The sequence below is a fragment of the Halichoerus grypus genome, chromosome 3 (assembly GCF_964656455.1).
Source record: "Halichoerus grypus chromosome 3, mHalGry1.hap1.1, whole genome shotgun sequence".
In the NCBI taxonomy this organism is placed as follows: Eukaryota; Metazoa; Chordata; class Mammalia; order Carnivora; family Phocidae; genus Halichoerus; species Halichoerus grypus.
The window spans coordinates 141,226,569-141,244,832 of NC_135714.1; positions in this window are offsets into that span (position 1 = coordinate 141,226,569).

Consider the following 18,264-nt stretch of genomic DNA (forward strand, 5'->3'; position numbering starts at 1 on the left):
GGTTCAGTTTTGGTAGTTGATACACCTCTAGGAATGCATCCATTTCTTCCAGGTTATCTAATTTGCTGGCATATAGTTGCTCATAATATGTTCTTATAATTGTTTGTATTTCTTTGGGTTGGTTCTGATCTCTTCTCTTTCATTCATGATTTTATTTATTTGGGTCATTTCTCATTTCTTTTTGATAAGTCTGGACAGGGGTTAATCTGATTAATTCTTTCAAAGAACCAGCTCCTAGTTTTGTTGATCTGTTCTACTTTTCTTTTGGTTTCTATTTCATTGATTTCTGCTCTGATCTTTATTATTTCTCTTCTCCTGCTGGATTTAGGCTTTATTTGCTGTCCTTTCTCCAGCTCCTTTAGGTGTAGGGTTAAGTTGTGTATTTGAGACCTTTCTTGTTTCTTGAGAAAGGCTTGTATTGCTATATACTTCCCTCTTAGGACTGCCTTTGCTGCATCCCAAAGATTTTGAACAGTTATGTTTTCATTTTCAGTTGTTTCCATGAATTTTTTTTAATTCTTCTTCAATTTCCTGGTTGACCCATTCATTCTTTAGTAGGATGCTCTTTAGCCTCCAACTTTCCTCTTGTGATTGAGTTCTAGTTTCAAAGCATTGTGGTCTGAAAATACGCAGGGAATGATCCCAATTTTTTGGTACCAGGTGAGACCTGATTTGTGGCCTGGGACGTGATCTATTCTGGAGAATGTTCCATGGGCACTAGAGAAGAATGTGTATTCTGTTGCTTTGGGATGGAATGTTCTGAATATATCTGTGAAGTCCATTTGGTCCGGTGTGTCATTTAAAGTCTTTATTTCCTTGTTGATCTTTTGCTTAGATGATCTGTCCATTTCAGTGAGGGGGGTGTTAAAGTCCCCCACTATTATTGTATTGTTGTCAATGTGTTTCTTTGCTTTTGTTATTAATTGGCTTATATAATTGGCTGCTCCCATGTTAAGGGCATAGATATTTACAATTGTTAGATCTTCTTGTTGGGTAGACCCTTTAAGTATGATATAGTGTCCTTCCTCATTGCTTATTATAGTCTTTGGTTTAAAATTTAATTTGTCTGATATAAGGATTGCCACCCCAGCTTTCTTTTGGTGTCCATAAGCATGGGAAGTGGTTTTCCACCCCCTCACTTTCAATCTGGAGATGTCTTTGAGTCTAAAATGAGTATCTGGCAGACAGCATATCAATGGGTTTTGTATTTGTATCCAATCTGATACCTTGTGTCTTTTGATTGGGGCATTTAGCCCATTTACATTCAGGGTAACTATTAAAAGATAGGAATTCAGTGCCATTGTATTGTACTGTTACTGTATATTGTCTGTGTTCCTTTCTGGTCTATGTTACTTTTAGGCTCTCTCTTTGCTTAGAGGACCTCTTTCAATATTTCTTATAGGGTTGGTTTCGTGTTTGAAATTCCTTTAGTTTTTGTTTGTCCTGGAAGCTTTTTATCTCTCCTTCTATTTTCAATGACAGCCTAGCTGGATATAATATTCTTGGCTGCATATTTTTCTCATTTAGTGCTCTGAATATGTCCTGCCAGTCCTTTCTGGCCTGCCAGGTCTCTGTGGATAGGTCTGTTGCCAGTCTAATGTTTCTACCATTGTAGGTTACATATCTCTTGTCTCAAGCTGTTTTCAGGATTTTCTCTTTGTTTCTGAGACTCGTAAGTTTTACTATTAGATGTCGGGGTGTTGACCTATTTTTATTGATTTTGATGGGGGCTCTCTGTGCCTCCTGGATTTTGATGCCTGTTTCCTTCCCCAAATTAGGGAAGTTCTCTGCTATAATTTGCTCCAGTATACCTTCTGCCCCTCTCTTTCTTCTTCTCCTGGGATCTCAATTATTCTAATGTTGTTTCGTCTATGGTATCGCTTATCTCTCGAATTCTGCCCTCGTGATCCAGTAGTTGTTTATTTCTCTTTTTCTCAGCGTCTTTATTTTCCATCATTTGGTCTTCTGTATCACTAATTCTCTCTTCTGCCTCATTTATCCTAACAGTTAGAACCTCCATTTTTGATTGCACTTCATTAATAGCCTTCTTGATTTAGACTTGGTTAGATTTTAGTTCTTTTATTTCTCCAGAAAGGGTTTCTCTAATATCTTCCATGCTTTTTTCAAGGCCAGCTAGTATCTTTATAATCATCATTCTGCACTCTAGTTCCGACATCTTACTAATGTCCATATTGATTAGGTCCCTGGCAGTTGGTACTGCCTCTTGTTCTTTTTTTGGGGGGTGATTTTTTCCATCTTGTCATTTTGTCCAGAGGAGAATAGATGAATGAGAGAACAAAATGCTAACAGGGTAACAATGACCCCAGAAAAATATACACTAAACAAATCAGAAGAGACCTGAAACCAGAGGAAAAGGAAGGTAAAGAAAGAAAAAAGAAAAAGAAAAGGATAAAAAAAAAAGAATATAATCAAATATGATCCGGCTGGTGCATAGATCAGTGCCACACACTAGATTTTGGGTGTATATTGGTCTGTTAGAAAAAAGTGCCTCCCAAAATTTTAAAGAAAGAAAAACTTATATATGTACAAAAATAAGGGTAAATATGATGAAGGGATGGAATATGACTGTAAAGATGAAAATCATAAAAGATTTTATAAAAGGAATTGATAAGAAAAGAAGTTGGTTGAAAAAAGGAAGAAGAGGAATTTAAAAAAAAAAAAGGGAGAGAATGTGATCAGGCAAGAGACTAGAACAAAGCCATACACTAGAGATTTAGGGCATATTTTGGTCTGTTAGAAGAAACTGCATCCCAAAATTTTAAAGAGAGAACAACTTATATATATATATATATATATATATATATATATATATATATATATACCAAAAATAAAGTTAACTACTATGAAGGGATAGAGTATGACTCTAAAAATGAAAAATAAAAAAGATTTTTATTTATTTATTTTTTATTTTTTTATCTTTTTAAAGATTTTTATTTATTTTGACAGAGAGAGAGAGTACAGGTAGGGGGAGCGGCAGGCAGAGGGAGAGGAAAAAGCAGGCTCCTTGCTTATCAGGGAGCCCTATGTGGGGCTCGATCCCAGGACCCCGGGATCATGACCCGAGCAGAAGGGAGACGCCCAACCATCTGAGCCACCCAGGCGCCCCAAAAAGATTTTTTAAAAAAGGATTGATAACATGTTGGTTGAAAAAAGGCAAAAAAAATTTCAAAAAACAAAAAAACAAAAAACAAAAAGAAAAAAAGAAAGTTAAAAAAATTAACTTTGAAAGACTAAAGAATCAGGGGAAAAAAGCCATGAATTCTATGTGCTGTATTCCCCAAGTGCTGGAATTCTTCCATTCTCATTGATCAGTAAACTTGGTCTTGGCTGGCTGTTCTCACTGATCTTCTGGGGGAGGGGCCGGTTGCTGTGGTTCTCGAATGTCTTTGCCGGAGGCGGAATTGCCCCATCCTTGTCAGGTCCGGGCTAAATAATCTGCTTGGTTTTGCTCTCCGGAGCTTTTGTTCCCTGCAAGCTTTCCGTACATCTTTGGAGGATGACAGTGAAAATGGCGGCCTCCCAATCTCTGCCCCCAGAGGAGCCAAGAACTCAGGGCCCCACTCCTCAGTGCACCCCCAGAGAAAAGCAGTCACTCCCATCTGCCCGGTATCCAGCTGCACTCCGTGCTCACCCAGCCTGTGACCGAACGTTTCTATCTCTGGCACATGACCCCGTGTGGAGTCTCCAAACCCAGCAGATCCCTCTGGTGCGCTCCCACGCCGCTCCTCCCGGGAGAAGAAGGGGAGTCTCCCCAGATCTGCTGCTTGTTAGGTCCCTGTTTCCAGAAAGTGGTCCCTTTTCTGTTCAGAGAGTTGCTGCTATTCTTTTCTTCGATCTCCTGTTGAGTTCCTAGGTGTTCAGAATGGTTTGATCCCTATCCTGCTGAATTCCTGGGACCAGACAAAATTTAGGTTTCCTGCTCCCCTGCCATCTTGCTCCTCCCTCCTCTGCAGTCCTGCAGGCAATAGTCTATTTCCTTGAGTATTGGTTCCAAAGTATCACTTTGAGATACTTCATCAAACTATACATGAATTATTTGACACCTTTATACATTTATATCATACTTCAGTAAAGATTTACTAAAAATAAAATACGAATAAAATAAAATAAATTCTAATTAGGACTTTCTTTGAGAATGAGCTTTGTGAAGTTCCTCCTTCTAAAGGAAGTATTTCCAGGAACTCATTGAGATAACATTAACAAAGAGTACAAAACAGACTCAGGATACCAAGGTTCTAGCTCCACTCTGACGTAAGTAGTTCTTTTACTGGAACAGTCATGTAACATGCCTGGTCTTCATGTCTCCTTTGGTAAAAGAGGGTAATAAAGCTAATTTTTAACATTCCTCTGAATTCTAAAAGTCTTATGGTTCCAATGATTTCCCCTAACCAGATGTACACTAGTTGCTAAGCCATATGAGGCATACTCTTTCCTTCTAACCTAGTTATAGTAAAATCCAGATTATAGAAGGGGAAATAGTGTTAAGAAAAGCTTATTATATGGCATGTTGGCAAAGGACTCATTTACAAAAGCACATGATATGTCTGAGACACATGAAATACAAAGATGAATTTTTTCTTCCTTCTCATATGACCTTTTAAAATCAGAAATATTATTTATAGGATGCCCCCTCCATGCTATTTATGTGCAACACATTCCTGACCTTTGCAAATGCAAGGCGTGGAACTCTGAATGTGACTTTTAAAAATCAATTAATAAAGACTACAAAGATATTTACACATGTAGTTAAAAAGAAAAGTTTCTGGAAAAACTTTTTAAAGCAGCCAGATAAACAACTTAATAAATGAAAAAGGTCATGTTGACTATAGAACAGACTCCCTTTCTAATTTTTCTAAATAATCATTGCAGTCTGACTGTTGTCTGATAAGAGAGTTAATTATCCCATATTTCATTTTTAAAAGCAACCTAAGATCTCAATTAAATGCTCAAGATGGGGAAAAAAATGCCATTTTTGTTGTTTTCATCCATTTTCTTTGACATGAACATGACAATTTGGTGAGAGAAAAATACTTCCCCTCCTTGTTCCCTTCTGAAGTCCATGCCCCCTGCTGGGGTGCTCCTCTGAGCTCTAACTCTTGCTGGAGCCCTCACACAATTGGAGAAAAGAGCTAATTAATTTCACTACTGTCATAAGTTTTCACAATGGGATTATCGTCAGCCACTGCAGTGTTCTGAAGACCAAGTTATTACTCCTCACACATACAGTGACTTGCCCTTTCAAATCTTTGAGCCAGTTTCTTGAGACCCAGTAATGGGTGTGAAATGAATTTTACACTTTGCCAACTTACCTCACACATTTCCTTTTCAGCCTAATTCCTCTAGAAATACTACTAATAAAGAGATATTCAAAGACGATTAGACTTTCAGCAACTGGCTTACCTCTCTCTCAGATTGTAGGACACAAAACATATTCATACAGTCCTAAATTCAAGAGAATTTTGTTCCTTTCTTTTCATACAAATCCCTCATTAATTTTCTGTTCCTCCTTCTTCTTCCTAATCCCATTTTTCTTTGCCTTATCAACATGTCCGGTCTTAAGTGTTTTCAGTCTAAATATTGCAAAAATGAGCCTAGATGGAAAAGACTTCTGCCACAGTTATTCCAGCTTTCCCTTACTAGGGTCATTGCAACATTTAGAAGGCAATTTTGGCAATTTCAGCCAATGGTGCTGGGGGGTGCAGATTCCAATATTTAACATTGCAGTTTTCAAGTGCACTTTTTTTTTTTTTTTTTGGAGCCTGAATACGATTTGAAAACTGGGATGAACAATACTAAGCCAACAATAGGCAAATAAAATATCCAATGAGTGTCTGAGTAGGAATTGCTCAGGGCTTTCCATCTTATTTCTATGGGAAAAAAGACTCAGTGATACTGAATTTAAAAGAAGTGTTTCAGAAGTTTTATTGAAGTTCATATTGTTAGACAATAGAAAAACACTCTGGCCAAGAGTTTAATGCTGCTTCTAAAATATAACTTATTTACATACTATTCAGCTGACTATATCCCTCTTTTGTTCTGAGGAGGCAAATTAATACTCAGAGACTGAGTGTGTCTCTGCCACCAATTTATTTAATGCAGATTCACTGCAAGAATTTCAAAAGCTAATAGCATACAGGATGTCTTTTAATAAGCCAATAAAGAAATAACATATTTCAAATTGATGATAGATTAATCACAATATTGTTCCAGGAAGGAAGAGAGAAAAGGAACAAAGTCCAAATTTAGTTGAGGTGTACATTTACACTAATTGGTACCTAGAGAGAAGGTTAGCCAATGAAGAGCTGATGTCCTGCTGCCTGTACAAAAATAAAAGTCCCCTGTTGCTAGAGCATGTTGCTAGGAAACAATGGGCAAGATGGCCTGGGGACCCACTGAAAGGCTTTTGTCTCTGCTGGTAAAAGAGTCACCTTTGCTGTGGCAGGAGCTAATGCCCCAAGATCTTTGGAGAGCTACTTTAGATCAGCAAAGTTTTGCCTGGCCCAAATGGAACATTTTGTACAGTCTTCACAAACTCTCAGTAATTACGATCTAAATGTCCCCGCACCAGAGTTGCTTCTTCATATGTTTTTACTGGTAAGCTCCAGGTGGGGCACTTTAGGAGCTGGGCTACTAAGTTCTTATCAGCGAGAACAGATGAGATGATGACATCCTGACACAATTTACTTCACTATTATATCAAAACAATGTTACTTCTAAAAACAACCTCATTTTTTGTCTTTGTCATAAAATGGTAGATTAAAACAACTTCACTTAAGTCACAAACAAGTGGATTTGAAATCACATCAAGCCAATACACAGCAATCCCTATCTTAATTCTCATGCTAATGAGAAGTGAAAGCAGACTTTACTTGAAATCCACAGACATCCATAGTTCCATAACCAATTGTATGACTAGAAAATGTTAACAAAATATAACACTAAGATAACTATAGATGATGTAACTGGTTGTAATAAACTGGATTTTGAGGTTTTGAAAAACAAGCCAGTTTTTTGTCAAAGTTATATTTTTGTCAAGGACTATGACATTTATAGAAAAACAAACTTCCAGGAAGAAATAGAAAACTACTCGAGGCCAAACCTTACACAGAACAAATCATTCAAGAATGTAAACCAATCCTTCCTTCATTGAAGCATGAAAAGTGAGTGAAGTCCAGTCTTTTTATGCCCTTGAAGTCACTAGCTATATTGGTTCCTAGGATATCAGTGTATCTGACAGGTTTCTACTAAATTTGAAGTTGCTTTAAGATGCCAAGTCCTAATAAGCAGATGTTGGAATGAGAACAGGTAAGTGAATCTGCATGCAGACCAGGATGAGGCTAAAAGCTACATGGAGACCCATGCTCATCAGTCAAAGATCAAGACAATTAATTACTCAAGCATGTTTGATGGCCTGGGTGTCTGATAGATATCACTGTAGTAATGAGTACCAATCAACTATTTCAAGAATAACATGAGTTGAAGTAGCTGACCAGCACTGTGTGGATTACAGTGAAATCAAATAGTGAGTATAATTCTGTCATTAAGATCCCCACAGCCAACCCCATGGGTTTTCTTTCATCCCTGAAGGTCTGTTTTATGTTACATAGGTACTGCCTGAGTTTGAGTTTCATCTTCTTTTATTTCCATTGCCCATCCTCTGAGAGAGGCACTAATGAGCTATAAAAATAGCCAAGAGGCAGACAAAAAAAGGGTGGAGAGATGAAGGACAAGGATAATCTACAAACCAAAAAATTACTCCCACAGAACTCAAGAGTTGGTTAATGATTCAGTGAAATGATATCATCTCCAAAAATAGTGTTTTGTTTTCACATACTGAAGATTAGAAGGAATTCTTTAAGGTCTTTGCCCCCCAAAACTCCCATGTTTTATATAACTTTGATTTTGGTTTCTCTTACAAAGGAAAGTTCTCCATAAAAGAATGGCTAAGTCTAGCTTGGCTAAGGGATCTTGCATTGCTGGGGTATATTTTCTGACAGATCTAAATTCCCTAAGGATTAAGATGTGTAGGATATTGTGTACTAGACTGGAGACAAAGACATTACAAATAGCTTAACTAAATGTTGACTGGAGTATGGGAAACGTGGACAAGAAGAGTAAAAATTAGACTGGAAAATGAATATTTTCAAGATTATATTATATAATTAGCCAATGTTGGGCACTGTCACATATGTTATCTAATTCAATCTTCTAAACAATCTAGTGGGCTCACTGCTGTTGTCATCCTTATGCATTTGACAAATTGAAACTAAGTAAACAACCAATTTGCTCAACATCACAATTAAAAAGTATTAGAAAGAGAGATCTGACAACAGAGCCCCTACTCCTTTTATTTCAGATTATTCTCTCAGAATTAAGAACAAAGAAGGGGGTAGTTGAGGAGGAAGCAGATGGCAAAGGCAAGGTGAGTTTCCCTGTACATTTTAGTTATTTTGTCTAACAAAATAAATTGGAAAAATCCTTTGCACAGTGAATTAGGTTTTATTAAAATTAATTTACAAAAACTAAAAACCAGATTTAAAAATGGGCTGAGGACTTGAATAAATATTTCTTCAAAGAACACATACAGTGGCCAACCGATACATGAAAAATGCTCAACATCACTAATTAGCAGGGAAATGCAAATCAAAACCACAATGCAATATCACACCTGTTAGGATGGCTATTATCAAGAAAACCAAAAGATAACAAGTACTGATAAGGATATGGAGAAATTTGAAGGCTTGTACACTGTTGGTGGGAAGGAAAATGGTATAGCTGCTATGGGAAACACAATGAAATTTCCTCAAAAAATTTTATAGAATTGAGGCACTTGGGTTGCTCAGTCAGTTGGGTGTCCAACTCTTGATTTCATCTCAGGTTGTAATCTCAGGGTTGTGATCTCGGGGATGTGGGATTGAGCCCCATGTAGGGCTCTGCTCTGAGCGTGGAGCCTGCTTGGGATTCTCTCTCCCTCTCCCTCTGCCCCTCCCCCCTAGCTGGTGCATGCTTGCTCTCTCTCGCTCTCTCTCTCAAAAAAAAAGAATATATATAGAATTACCATATGAACCTCTTCAGGGTATTTATCTAAAAGAACTGAAATTAAGATCTCAAAGAGATATTATCACTCCTATCTCATTGCAGCATTATTTACAATAGCCAGGATTCATGAACAATTTAACTGTCCATCGACAGATGAATAAATAAAGAAAACAGGTATATTCATACAATAGACTATATACCATTGTATATATTTAGCCTTAAAAAGAGTATTCAGCATTGGGGCTTCTGGGTGCTCAGTCTGTTAAGCCTCTGACTCTTGATTTTGGCTTGGGACATGATCTCAGGGTCATGGGATGGTGCCCTGCTTCAGGATCCACACTCAGCAGAGAGTCTGCTTGAGATTCTCTCCTCCCTCTCCCTCTGCCCCTCCCCCCTGCTCACATGCACACACTCTCTCTCTCTCTTTCTGTCTAAAATAAATAAATACATCTTTAAAAAGAACAGAGAAAAAAAGAATATTTAGCCTCAAAAAAGAAGAAAATTCTGCAATATGGGACAGCATGGATGGAACTTTAGACATTATGCTGAGTAAAACAAGCCACAGAAGGACAAATACTGCACTATTCCACTTACATGAGGTATGTAAATTAGTCAAATTCATGGATTCATAGAGTGGAGTGGTGGTTACGAGGGGCTAAGGGAAGAGGAAAATGAGGAGTTACTAATCAACAAACATAAAGTTTCAGTTAAACAAGTTGAATAAACTCTAGAGATCTGATGCACAACATTGTACCTATAGTCAACAATAATGTATTGTTACACTTAAAAATTTAAGATAGTAAATTTCATATTGTGTTCTTACTATAACAAAATAAAATATGCTTACATTCAGAAAAAAGCTTTCTGAAAGTGGAAATTACATTAAATTTTTGTTACACATGAGGAAGATGTTGTCATTTGTGTGTATTATCATTATTATTAATTATTACTATTATTATTAGACTGCCTTGTAAAGTATCTGCACAAAGTATTTGCTAATTAATGAGAAGACAGAAACTAGATAATGTCTGCAAGAAAAGATCTTTCTTAAAATCCCCTGAGGAATTAGCCAAATTACTCTTTATGTCATGGTACTCTGTCATGCTTAGAACTTCCACAGAATTCTGCTGACTTGCATTTTGGATAGGGCACCATAGTACTACTTTTCTTGTACTTCAAAAGCTCAGATTATTCTCAAAAGAAAGGAGCGCAACATGTAAGTATATTCAGCAGTATAACATTCTGTTTAGAATGATTTTATATAAAAACAGTGTTTTATATCAATGAACTAGCACACATACCTATCTTAACATAGAAGTAAATTTCATGTTCTCACCTGTCTCAATCCCACTCCAAATTTTAGCTATATAAATAACACACTGAAGTTAATTTTACTGCCCACTTAATGTAATGTAAAAGGCCATTTAATTTGGTATCATATAAGCCAAAGCCTAAATGATTCAACCATTTTCATTTGAAATTCATTTCTTTTGAATTCACTTGAATTCATTTTCATTCATTCATTCATTCATTCAAATCATGTTCATTTAAAAATCATATTCATTTGAATAGATATATTGTTGTCAACAATGAGCTCCGAAATCTTTTCTGATCATGAACTCTTATCAATAAAAGTGTTTTGAACACATATAAATCTATGTATAACATTCACATACAAAGATTCCTTTTCCAATGGCCTCGCAAATTGTTTAACTTCATGACCTAAACAAAGAAATCAAAGCACAAAAATCTAGAATCTTTTCTCTAAGTAAACTAAAATTAAATGAATATTCTGGCTTCTGGGATTGTGATCTAGGCAACATGGTCCCAATATTGTCATTATTGTTTACCAGACACCTTAAAGTGATGCCTAACCAGCAAAAGACAAACTCAATATGCCAGCCTCAAACCAGCTTTTTGTTTTAATCATATAAAGGACAACCAAGAAGTATTAAATGTTTAAGAAGCACCTTGAATATAAAAGAGGAATTTCAAACTTAAAAAAAAAAAGACTCAAAGAGACAGGGACAATTCAGGGAACAGAAGAGAACTTAAAAAAATCAATACCTCAGAGTCACTTAATAAGATAAAGTATAAATAGAACAAGAACAGCCTGTTTGTTCAGTGAATAAGAAAAAAATTCTGAAATTAAAATGATGATTACAGAAATTAACATAAATCCAATAGTATAATTGAAGAAGAAGAATGCAAAATAATTATGGCTATTACTTGACTGATTAAATTAAAAATATGAAGAAAGATAAAATACACACATAAGTGAAATAGTCTACCTTCTGATTCTAGAAATTCTAGAAAGCAAGAATAAAGAAAATGTGGAAAAGGAAACCATAAAATAGATAATATAAGAGCATTTCCTAGAATCGAAAGACCCAAACCTTCATAATTAAAGGCCTACAACTACCCAGTATAATAACCAAACAAACATACAAATACCAAGTAGAAGATATATAATTATAAAATTTCAGAATACTGATAATAAAAAGAAGATCTGAAATGCTTCCAAAGAGGAAAGAATAGAGTTTATTTAAAAGGAACAAACACTAGACTGATATAAGATTTCTCATCAACAATAAATGTTATAAGATAATGAAGACAATTTCTTTATCCATTCTTTTACTGATGGACATTTAGATTATTTCTATATTTTTGGCTGTTATGAATAATGCTGCAAAGAATATGGAAGTGCATATATCTCTTTGAGATCCTGATTTCAATTATTTTGGATATATACTTCTGTGGGATTGCTGGATCTTATGTTAATTCAATTTTTAAGTTTTTGAGGAACCACCAAACCCTTTTCCATAATGGCCCCACCATTTTACATTTTCACCAAAAGTATATAAGAGTCCAATCTCTCCACATCGTTGACAACACTTATCTTTTTTCAAATAATAGCCATCATAACAGGTATGATATAATGTGATTTTGATTAACTCTTCCCCTGTTACTCCCTATTGAACATTTTATCATATACCTGTAAACCCTAGGAGAAATGTTTATTCCCTTATCAGATAGATGGTTTGCAAATATTTTCTCCCATTCTGTAGGTTGCCTTTTAACTCTTTGATTGATTCCTTTGCTGTGCAGTGTGCAGAAGCTTTTTAATTTGATGTAGTCCCACTGGTTTTTTGTATTTTTGCCTTTGTTCCTTGTGCTTTTGATGTAATAGTCAAGAAATCGTTTTCAAGACGAATGTCATGAAGCTTTTCCTTATGTTTTTCTTCTAGGAGTTTTACAGTTCCTCATGTTTAAATCTTTTCTGAGTTTACCTTTGTGTATGATGTAAGGTAAGTTTCTAGTTTCATACTTTTGCATGTAGATATCCATTTTTTCCAGAATCAGGTGTTAGAGACTATCCTTCCCCTCTTTTGTATTCTTGACAGCTCTGTCCAATATACGTTGACCTTACATGTGTGGGCTTATCTTTGGACTCTCTACTTTGTTCCATTGAGCCATCTATCTGTTTTTATGCCAGTACAATATGATTTTGATTATTACAACTATGTAATATATTTTGAAATCAGGAAGCATGATGCTTTAAGCTTTGTTCTTTCTACTCAAGACTGATTTGACTAGTGGGGTCTTTTGTGGTTCCGTGTGAATTTTAGGATAGTCTTTCTATGTCTGTAAAAAATTCCATTGAGATTTCAATGGGGATTGTATTGAATCTGTAGATCTTTTTGTGTAGTATGGACATTTTAACAACTTTTATTTTGAATTTTTTATCACTGCTATTAAAAGCAGCCAAGTGTTAATACACTTAATTTTTATACAGGTCAATTTATTGTCTGTTTCTTCACCTTTTTAAAAAAAAGATTTTATTTATTTGAAAGAGAGTGATGAGAAAGAGAGCATAGGAGCAGGGGCAGAGGGAGAGGTCAGGGAGCCTGACTCAGGAACTATGACTGAGCCGAAGGCAGAGGCTTAACCGGCTGAACATTCAGGCGCCCTTCTTCACCTTTTATATATTGACTTAGTTTTAAGTTGTGATTAGAATTTCATGTTCTGGATTCAGAGAAAGGAAAGTCATGGGAACTAATGTGTTCAGTGCCTACAGTATGCCGTGCCCTCTGCTGTTTCTTTTATTTATTTATTTATTTTTTAATTTTTTATTGTTATGTTAATCCCCATACATTACATCATTAGTTTTAGATATAGTGTTCCATGATTCATTGTTTGTGCATAACACCCAGTGCTCCATGCAGAACGTGCCCTCCTCAATACCCATCACCAGGCTAACCCATCCTCCCACCCCCCTCCCCTCTAGAACCCTCAGTTTGTTTTTCAGAGTCCATCGTCTCTCATGGTTCTTCTCCCCCTCCGATTTCCCCCCCTTCATTCTTCCCCTCCTGCTACATTCTTCTTCTTCTTTTTTTCTTTCTTAACATATATTGCATTATTTGTTTCAGAGGTACAGATCTGAGATTCAACAGTCTTACACAATTCACAGCGCTTACCAGAGCACATACCCTCCCCAGTGTCCATCACCCAGTCACCCCATCCCTCCCACCCCACCCCCCACTCCAGCAACCCTCAGTTTGTTTCCTGAGATTAAGAATTCCTCATATCAGTGAGGTCATATGATACATGCCTTTCTCTGTTTGACTTATTTCGCTCAGCATAATACCTTCCAGTTCCATCCACGTCGTTGCAAATGGCAAGATCTCATTCCTTTTGATGGCTGCATAATATTCCATTGTATATATATACCACTTCTTCTTTATCCATTCATCTGTTGATGGACATCTTGGCTCTTTCCACAGTTTGGCTATTGTGGACATTGCTGCTATAAACATCGGGGTGTACGTACCCTTTCGGGTCCCTACTTTTGTATCTTTGGGGTAAATACCCAGTAGTGCAATTGCTGGATCATATGGTAGCTCTATTTTCAACTTTTTGAGGAACCTCCATACTGTTTTCCAGAGTGGCTGCACCAGCTTGCATTCCCACCAACAGTGTAGGAGGATTCCCCTTTCTCCGCATCCCCGCCAACATCTGTCATTTCCTGACTTGTTAATTTTAGCCATTCTGACTGGTGTGAGGTGGTATCTCATTGAGGTTTTGATTTGGATTTCCCTGATGCCGAGTGATATTGAACACTTTTTCATGTGTCTGTTGGCCATTTGGATGTCTTCTTTGGAAAAATGTCTGTTCATGTCTTCTGCCCATTTCTTGATTGGATTCTTTGTTCTTTTGGTGTTGAGTTTGATGAGTTCTTTATAGATTTTGGATACTAGCCCTTTATCTGATACGTCATTTGCAAATATCTTCTCCCATTCTGTCAGTTGTCTTTTGGTTTTGTTGACTGTTTCCTTTGCTTTGCAAAAGCTTTTTATCTTGATGAAGTCCCAATAGTTCGTTTTTGCCCTTGCTTCCCTTGCCTTTGGCGATGTTTCTAGGAAGAAGTTGCTGCAGCTGAGGTCGAAGAGGTTGCTGCCTGTGTTCACCTTTAGGATTTTCATGGACTCCTGTCTCACATTGAGGTCTTTCCACCATTTGGAGTCTATTTTTGTGTGTGGTGTAAGGAAATGGTCCAGTTTCATTCTTCTGCATGTGGCTGCCCAATTTTCCCAACACCATTTGTTGAAGAGACTGTCTTTTTTCCATTGGACATTCTTTCCTGCTTTGTCAAAGATTAGTTGACCCTAGAGTTGAGGGCCCATTTCTGGGCTCTCTATTCTGTTCCATTGATCTATGTGCCTGTTTTTGTGCCAGTACCATACTGTCTTGATGATGACAGCTTTGTAGTAGAGCTGGAAGTCTGGAATTGTGATGCTGCCAGCTTTGGTTTTCTTTTTCAACATTCCTCTGGCTATGCGGGGTCTTTTCTGGTTCCATACAAATTTTAGGATTATTTGTTCCATTTCTTTGAAGAAAGTGGATGGTATTTTGATGGGGATTGCATTGAATGTGTAGATTGCTCTAGGTAGGATTGACATCTTCACAATATTTGTTCTTCCAATCCATGAGCATGGAACGTTTTTCCATTTCTTTGTGTCTTCCTCAATTTCTTTCATGAGTATTTTATAGTTTTCTGAGTACAGATCCTTTGCCTCTTTGGTTAGATTTATTCCTAGGTATCTTATGGTTTTGGGTGCAATTGTAAATGGGATCGACTCCTTAATTTCTCTTTCTTCTGACTTGTTGTTGGTGTATAGGAATGCCACTGACTTCTGTGCATTGATTTTATATCCTGCCACTTGACTGAATTCCTGTATGAGTTCTAGCAGTTTTGGGGTGGAGTCTTTGGGATTTTCCACATAAAGTATCATATCATCTGCAAAGAGTGAGAGTTTGACTTCTTCGTTGCCGATTTGGATGCCTTTGATTTCTTTTTGTTGTCTGATTGCTGTGGCTAGGACTTCCAATACTATGTTGAGTAGCAGTGGTGATAGTGGACATCCCTGCCGCGTTCCTGACCTTAGGGGGAAAGCTCTCAGTTTTTCCCCATTGAGAATGATATTCGCTGTAGGTTTTTCATAGATGGCTTTTATGATATTGAGGTATGTACCCTCTATGCCTATACTCTGAAGAGTTTTGATCAAGAAAGGATGCTGTACTTTGTCAAATGCTTTTTCTGCATCTATTGAGAGGATCATATGATTCTTGTTCTTTCTTTTGGTAATGTATTGTGTCACGTTGATTGATTTGCGGATGTTGAACCAACCTTGCAGCCCAGGGATAAATCCGACTTGGTCGTGGTGAATAATCCTTTTCATGTACTGTTGGATCCTATTGGCTAGTATTTTGGTGAGAATTTTTGCATCCATGTTCATCAGGGATATTGGTCTGTAATTCTCCTTTTTGATGGGGTCTTTGTCTGGTTTTGGGATCAAGGTAATGCTGGCCTCATAAAATGAGTTTGGAAGTTTTCCTTCCATTTCTATTTTTTGGAACAGTTTCAGAAGAATAGGTATTAATTCTTCTTGAAATGTTTGGTAGAATTCCCCTGGGAAGCCATCTGGCCCTGGGCTTTTGTGTTTTGGGAGATTTTTGATGACTGCTTCAATTTCCTTAGTGGTTATAGGTCTGTTCAAGTTTTCTATTTCTTCCTGGTTCAGTTTTGGTAGTTGATACATCTCTAGGAATGCATCCATTTCTTCCAGGTTATCTAATTTGCTGGCATAGAGTTGCTCATAGTATGTTCTTATAATTGTTTGTATTTCTTTGGTGTTGGTTGTGATTTCTCCTCTTTCATTCATGATTTTGTTGATTTGGGTCATTTCTCTTTTCTTTTTGATAAGTCTGGCCAGGGGTTTATCAATCTTGTTAATTCCTTCAAAGAACCAGCTCCTAGTTTCGTTGATCTGTTCTACTGTTCTTTTGGTTTCTATTTCATTGATTTCTGCTCTGATCTTTATTATTTCTCTTCTCCTGCTGGATTTAGGCTTTATTTGCTGTCCTTTCTCCAGCTCCTTTAGGTGTAGGGTTAGGTTGTGTACTTGAGACCTTTCTTGTTTCTTGAGAAAGGCTTGTATTGCTATATACTTTCCTCTCAGGACTGCCTTTGCTGTATCCCAAAGATTTTGAATAGTTGTGTTTTCATTTTCATTGGTTTCCATGAATTTTTTTAATTCTTCTTTGATTTCCTGGTTGACCCATTCATTCTTTAGTAGGATGCTCTTTAGCCTCCATGTATTCGAGTTCTTTCTGACTTTCCTCTTGTGATTGACTTCTAGTTTCAAAGCATTGTGGTCTGAAAATAGGCAGGAAATGATCCCAATCTTTTGGTACCGGTTGAGACCTGATTTATGACCTAGGATGTGATCTATTCTGGAGAATGTTCCATGGGCACTAGAGAAGAATGTGTATTCCATTGCTTTGGGATGCAATGTTCTGAATATGTCTGTGAAGTCCATTTGGTCCAGTGTGTCATTTAAAGTCTTTATTTCCTTGTTGATCTTTTGCTTAGATGATCTGTCCATTTCAGTGAGGGGGGTGTTAAAGTCCCCCACTATTATTGTATTGTTGTCGATGTGTTTCTTTGCTTTTGTTATTAATTGCCTTATATAATTGGCTGCTCCCATGTTAAGGGCATAGATATTTACAATTGTTAGATCTTCTTGTTGGGTAGACCCTTTAAGTAGGATATAGTGTCCTTCCTCATCTCTTATTACAGTCTTTGGTTTTAAATCTAATTTGTCTGGGTGCCTGGGTGGCTCAGTCGTTAAGCGTCTGCCTTCAGCTCAGGTCATGATCCCAGTGTCCTGGGATCGAGTCGCACATCAGGCTCCCTGCTTGGCAGGAAGCCTGCTTCTCCCTCTCCCACTCCCCCTGCTTGTGTTCCTGCTCTAGCTATCTCTCTCTCTGTCAAATAAATAAATAAAATCTTTTAATAAAAAAAAATAAATAAAATAAAATAAAATAAAATCTAATTTGTCTGATATAAGGATTGCCACCCCAGCTTTCTTTTGGTGTCCATTAGCATGGTAAATGGTTTTCCACCCCCTCACTTTCAATCTGGGGGTGTCTTTGGTTCTAAAATGAGTCTCTTGCAGACAGCATATCGATGGGTCTTGTTTTTTAATCCAATCTGATAGCCTGTGTCTTTTGATTGGGGCTATCAGCCCATTTACATTCAGGGTAACTATTGAAAGATAGGAATTTAGTGCCATTGTATTGCCTGTAAAGTGACTGTTACTGTATATTGTTTGTGTTCCTTTCTGGTCTATGTTGCTTTTAGGCTCTCTCTTTGCTTAGAGGACCCCTTTCAATATTTGTTGTAGGGCTGGTTTCGTGTTTGCAAATTCCTTTAGTTTTTGTTTGTCCTGGAAGCTTTTTATCTCTCCTTCAATTTTCAATGACAGCCTAGCTGGATATAGTATTCTTGGCTGCATATTTTTCTCATTTAGTGCTCTGAATATGTCCTGCCAGTCCTTTCTGGCCTGCCAGGTCTCTGTGGATAAGTCTGTTGCCAATCTAATGTTTCTACCATTGTAGGTTACATATCTCTTCTCCCGAGCTGCTTTCAGGATTTTCTCTTTGTCTCTGAGACTCGTAAGTTTTACTATTAGATGTCGGGGTGTTGAACTATTTTTATTGATTTTGAGAGGGGTTCTCTGTGCTTCCTGGATTTTGATGCCTGTTTCCTTCCCCAAATTAGGGAAGTTCTCTGCTATAATTTGCTCCAATATACCTTCTGCCCCTCTCTTTCTTCTTCTTCTGGGATCTCAATTATTCTAA